Source organism: Trichechus manatus, unplaced genomic scaffold (genome assembly GCF_000243295.1).
Source record: "Trichechus manatus latirostris isolate Lorelei unplaced genomic scaffold, TriManLat1.0 scaffold00104, whole genome shotgun sequence".
NCBI classification, from domain to species: Eukaryota; Metazoa; Chordata; class Mammalia; order Sirenia; family Trichechidae; genus Trichechus; species Trichechus manatus.
Genome location: NW_004444040.1, coordinates 538,716 through 545,059, shown reverse-complemented (window position 1 = coordinate 545,059; position 6,344 = coordinate 538,716).

Below are 6,344 nucleotides of genomic sequence, written 5' to 3'. Positions count from 1 at the left end.
GTCCATTTCTGAAATCTTGTTGTTTATCTTTTGGATTTCTAATTATTGTTTTTGTATAATTTCTAGCTGTGAATTTATTTTGGCATTTTGTTCCTGTATTATTTATTTTCCTGAATTCTTCCATTCTTTTGTCTGTATGTTCCATGAATTTGTCTATTTTTTTCCTCATTTTTGTCTGCTTTTTGCTTCAACTCTTGGATAGCTCTGAATATTAGAGATTTGAATTCCCTATCAGGTAGTTCTAGTGCCTTTTCTTCTACTGGAAAGTCATCTAATGTTTTATTTTGGACGCCAACTGGAACCATCCTGTCCTGTTTTTTTATATGTTTTGATATTGTCTGATGTCTTTGGAACATCCAGTAGTTATTTTCTTCATTTACTGATTGCAGATTTGTTTTGTCCTGCTTTTTTGTTTTATTTGGTTATATCTGAGCAGGCGGGCTGTGGCACTGAAGAAGCCAGCCAGTGTGGGTGGGGCAAATCCTCACAGCGTGGAACTGGTGCCTCCTGTGCCACAATCGCAGCCTGCTGGGAAGCAGCAGATTGGCCCACCGGGAAACGGCAAAGGCTGAGCAGGAGGAGGCAGGGTGGGGTGTGGGAAAGCGTGTATCGCTGGTTACTGAGTGCTGTCTCCTGCTGGGAGCTCCATGAATCTGCTTTCCTGTACTCCCTGTCCACCAATCTCCGACAGGGGTCCAAGTTGGTGGATCCGTGTTGCGTTAGCTGATAAGGGACCTCCACTCGTAACTCTCCTCACTCTCTGTTCTCTGTCAGTTTCTTATTCCATTCAGTGGTTGGTTGAGTTTTTTATCTCTTCATTTGATGCTTAGGGTTCCAGGATTGACGTTTGTCTCTGTTTTACTTAGTTTTTGGGGTCTTTGCTGTGGAGGCACAGTGTGGTGCTTCTGTCTGTAGTGCCATGTTGGCTCCGCCTCTCTAGCTTTTACATTTTTAAAAAGTTGAAGAAAATTTTAAAAAGAATATTTTGTGACACCCGTGAAAATTATATGTATTCAAATTTCAGTGTCCATAAATAAAGTTTTATTGGAACACAGCCATATCCATTTGTTTACAAATGAGCTGCTTGTGCATTATAGTGGCAGAGTTGACTAGTTGCAACAGACGCCCTGTGGCCTGCAAAGCCTCTATTTACTTTTTGGCCCTTTTCAGAAGGCATTTGCTGACTTCTGTGCTACATGAAAGAAATGAAGTCCCAATGATATCATCCATACCTGGTGATTCTTGCACAAGTAGCTGGTATTCCTACTCCTCAGGGGTGGGTGGGCCTGAAATGGACTGTGAATGAGCCTCAGGAATGGAGAGAAGTTGCAGGCCAGGCAGAGGGGGTGGGCCAGAGCTCAAGAGACTTGGGTTCCTGTCCTCGCACTGCCCTCCACCCTGTAGGCTCCTGAACAATTTCCTTCCACTGGGGCCCAGTGTTCCATTGCTCTCACCCATCACTTAATAAATATGTACACTGAATCCCTGCTATGTGTCAGGCAGGACTTCTAATCGGTTTTTGTTTGACCCTATGCTGAGAATTTGACTTCTGCCCAAGATATAAAAACCAAAAAACCCAAACCCATTGTTGTTGAGTCGATTCCGACTCATAGCCCCAGATATACTGAATCAGAATCTACATTTTAACAAGATCCTCGGGGATTATTTTTCTTACAAGTCTAGCTGCTGCTGTGAAGCACTGCATGTGATTAACACTCAAATCGGTTACCTTAAGTAAAGCAGATGAGCTCCACAATGTGGTGGGCCTGATCCAATCAGTTGAGGGCCTTATGAGGAAAAATTGATGTTTCTTGAGAGAGGATTCTGCCTCCAGATTGCAACATGGACTTCCTGCTGGAGTTTCCAGCCTGTCACCTGGCCTATTGATTTCAGACTCACCAGTCCGACAGTTGTGTGAACCAATTCCTTGAAATACACACACTCTCTGTGTGTGTATATATTGATTGCCCCTATAGGCTGTTTCTCCTGAGAGCCCTGACTGAGGTCCTATCTTAGCGTGCACCACAACCACCCTGGAAGCTAGTGGCCCAGGTACCAGGGTACCTTTGAAAGCTGAGAAGCTGGTGCTCAGCAAGACCTGGAGCTGCCTCTGGCGGCACACGTGTAGGTGGAGAGCAGGCTTAGAGTCTGAGGCTCCACGCCTGAACCCCTTCCTGCCTCACATCATATGCAGGAGGACAGCTTGCTGGTTAGTGGGGCTTGGCCTACCGGCTGCTCCTGAGCAGTGAGTTTAGCTGCAGCTTGCAGCCCTGCCCAGGAGACACCCAGTGATGGTGATTCACACCACAGTGCAGTGGCCGCCAACAGACCCTGTCCTGGATGCGGGTCTTGGTGGACACATCAGCCCTGTGCATTGGGAGAAGAATGGGTGGGGGGAGGTTAGAGAAGGGGGCACAGGCCTGTCCACATATGCCCAACACCTCTCCTTAGGCCCAGAGGAAATGGGCCCCCTAGCAAAGCTGCTGCACAGAGGGTGTGTATGGACGGCCAGGCCTGCGTCTGGGTGAGAGGGGCAGGCGGCCTTTGGGGCAGCCGGCCACCTGAGCATGTCAGTGAGCCAGCCACACACCAGCCAGAATATGCTGGAGTCCATCTGGCAGGACAAGTGGCATTGGGGGAAAGGCGGGTCTGGTGTGGCCTCTGAAGTGGACTCAAGGGTGCACAATGTTTAAGGCCTGGGCTGGGAGCTGGACTCGGGCTCTTGTTAAAATGTAGATTCTGATTCAGTATATCTGGGGTGGAAATCAAATTCTCAGCACCTGGGCCGTCTCTGTGCTCCACAGCCCCTGGTTCCTCCCCATCTCTGAGCCCAGCATGCTATAATGATGCACCTGTCTTCTACAAATTCTTCCCTCTCTGGACTGGAGCTCCTCCACAGCAGGGCCTGTCTGATTCACCAGCACTGAGTGGGTATTCAATGAGTGAACCAGAGGCTGGAGCCGGAGGGGCAGGTGGGAGCAGGTTGGGAGGGGAAAATCCACGATAGGCCAGATGTCTTAAATTCTTCCACAGGAGTGAACCCTGGTTTGGGCACACTGGATCCTTCCCTCCAGGCTGTAACCTACTGCAAAGCAGTAAGAAGTGGAGAAATTGGAACCCTTGTACATTGCTATTGGGATTGTAAAATGGTGTAGCCTCTTTCAAAAAGTTTCACAATTTCTCAAATTAAACATAGTTACCATATGACCCAGACCCCTGGTGGTGCAGTGACTGAGAGCTTAGCTTGGCTGCTAACCAAAAGGTTGGCAGTTCGAATCCACCAGCTGTTCCTTGGAAATCCTATGAGACAGTTCTACTCTGTCCTATAGGGTTGCTATGAATCAGAATCAACTCAATGGCAACGGGTATGCGTACCATATGACCCAGCAATTCTACCCCCAGGTATATACCTAGGGGAATTAAAAACATATGTCCACACAAAAACTTGCACATGAACGTTCATAAAAGCATTATGTGTAACAGCTAAGACGTGAGGCTTGCAAACATTATGCTGAGTGAAAGAAGCTAGACACAAAAGGCCACATGCCGTATGATTCCATTTACAGGAAATGTCCAGAATAGGCAAATCTTTAGAGACAGAAAGTGGATTAGTGGTTGCCTAGGTCTGGCTGTGTGTGTGTGGAGGGGGCAGGACAGGAATGTGGAGTGACTGCTAATGAATGTGTTAAAAATGTTCTAGATTTAGATAGCACGGCGATAGTTGCACAACTCTGAATAGACTAAAAACCACTGAATCATACATTTCCAAAGGGTGGAATTTATCTAAATAAATCCGTTATTTTAAAAAACCCTTGTAGGTTGTCCTTCTTCAAGCTCCACGTTCTTGTCCAGGTTCAAACACAAAGTCTCCTCTGAAAGGACAGGCTTCACCAGCAGCTACTGGACACAAACCCCAGGCCTGGACTGCAGTCAGGTCATTCTCAGATTAGCCAGGAAGTCACAGTAATTCGTCTTATCTTTTCCTCTAACTCACACATTCTAAGTCCTGCGTCTGCCCTCCTGCAGTTCTGTTATTCCTGAGTTCATCAGGTCTCCTCAGAAAGTCCCTGAGCAGTAGGTTCCATGTAAAACATTAACCCTTAAAACTAGGCTGAGAAGCTTCATTGAGGCTTCAGAAGACTCCAGTACAATCCCAACCCTGTCCCTTTGGGAAAAGGAAACTCTGCAACCATTTGTTGAGAGTCTACTACGTGCCTAACCCAACATCAGGTTCTTCAACTGCTCATCCCATTTTATATGAAGAAATGGGTGTTTGGTGAGACCAAATGACCTGCCCCTGCTGGCAAGCAGCAGCTTCTGCTCTTCCCAGGGCGCCAAGCACTCAGCCAGCACTCTTGATCTCTCTGGGCTGTAGTTTTCCCATCAGTAGAGGGGCACACACCACACTGACCATGCAGGATGGCAGAGGTATCAGAAGCAGTTGGCACGTAGTAGGCCTCTAATAAATGCCCGTCCTCTTTCCTCACAGAATGTGGCTTTTGTTGGCCCAGGCAGCCAGGCTATATGCTTTTTCCTACCCCTAACCCAACCACTATAGCCTAGCTCCATCAGACCCTTTTGCTCCCTGGACATGGATGCCACAAGCACCTCAGCCCATTGAGTTCAGTTCCAACTTTCCCCTCTGATAGAGCCCACCTCCCTGTTGAGCTCTTCAAGAACTTGGCCCTTACCCTAGAGGGTAGAACTTGAAGAATCAGTGTTGGGGTTGGAGGGCCTTTGAGGTTGTCTGGAAGAGTGGCTTGTCATGTTTTCTTAGGCCCCAAACCCCTCTGAAGAGCATACCAGGACAGGTCTGAATTACGCCCCCTCCCAAACCTCCCTGCTCCAAGATTTTAGACAATTCCTTCTAAGCACATGTTTCCTCAGATGTTGAACAGGAATGCCAGTCAAAGGCCACAAGGCAGTTATTTCATTAAGGCTGGGAGCCACAGAGGCAGCTCAGCATCCTTTCCTCTCACCCCTTCAGGACTGGAGGGCTACGGCCTAGGCTGGCTTCTCCTCCCTCCCAAACAGGTGCCAACAAAACCACAAGACACCCATTTTCAAATCACATATGGCTTCTTTGTCCCCATCAAATAACTTTATTCACACAAACGTCCCTTAATTTACAAAGCCTCAGACATTCATAAACATTAGGGGGATCCACAGTGTTCAAGGAATTTAAATATAATGTATCATACCAACCCAAGTAAACCAAGTACAAAAAATATTCATATAAAGTTGTTCACACGTAGGTCCTAGATTACCAGCTTCTGTGCAAAAAAAGAAAGAAAAATAGATGAACTAGTATTTGAAACTAACTTTGTGCCTGGGTTAAAACCTCCCTTATACCTAAGTCAGCCCCACACGAGTGTTACGAAGTCATTGAAATATACCCTGCTGCTCTGATGGAAAGACAAGCCACTGGGGCTCAAAGGATTTAAAAATGTCCCTCAGTGACATTCCCTTCCTCCTGTGACCTCCCTTCTGTTAAGCCCTGCAATCTTAGGGGGGGCCTCAGGCAACCGATGGCCATGTCAGTGCTCAGGGGCTGGGTGTGAAGGGGCCAATAGCAGTGGATTAATCACTCAATAATGGTTTGGATGCTTACATGGTCCAATCCTAATGTTACACCTCTTCAGACGAGCCCCCAGCCCCCACCTGAGCCTTGGAGGGGCAGGATCAGAGATGGGCCTGTGCTGTGCTGTGCTGTCCCAAAGGCTGTGCTACAGCCCAGCATGGGAGACTGGCAGAGGCAGCAGATTGGCCTCAGCCTCCCAAACCTGGTGGCCCAAAGAGTTGGCTGCTGTGCGGCTGCCAGACAGGCCTAGGAAGGGGAACGAGCCAAGAGGAGTGATAACCCAAGAAACCACCTTGTGTAAGGGCTACCAGTGCCCCCCAGATGTGGGAGGAGGAGGGGTGTGTGAGCAGGGCCAAAGGAGGAAGGCGCACTCGGTGGGTGGGGCTGGAAGCCCAGGCAGTTTGGTACAAGGTGGAGAGTCAGGGTCCCCTCCTTAGGAGTAGAAGCCCAACCCCTGCTTTTCCAAGCCTCCGCAAGATACCTCGAGGTTAAAACCCAGACATCCATTCTATTAAGATGTTTTCTAAAAAGGTAAATAGTCAACAGCACAAAAAGAAAGATTCCCACAATGCCATCTTTCCTTTTCTTAGGAAAAAACTCAAGCAAAAATAATAATCTTATTGCTCCACACACTGGTCTTCTAGGATACAACTGATATGTTAAGAGGCTGAGAATCTTGGAGGGGGAATGAGAGAGGCAGGGAACATCCAGGGCAAGAAGGCTGTACAGAGGGGTGAGTGGTTCTTAGCACCTCAGGGTCAGC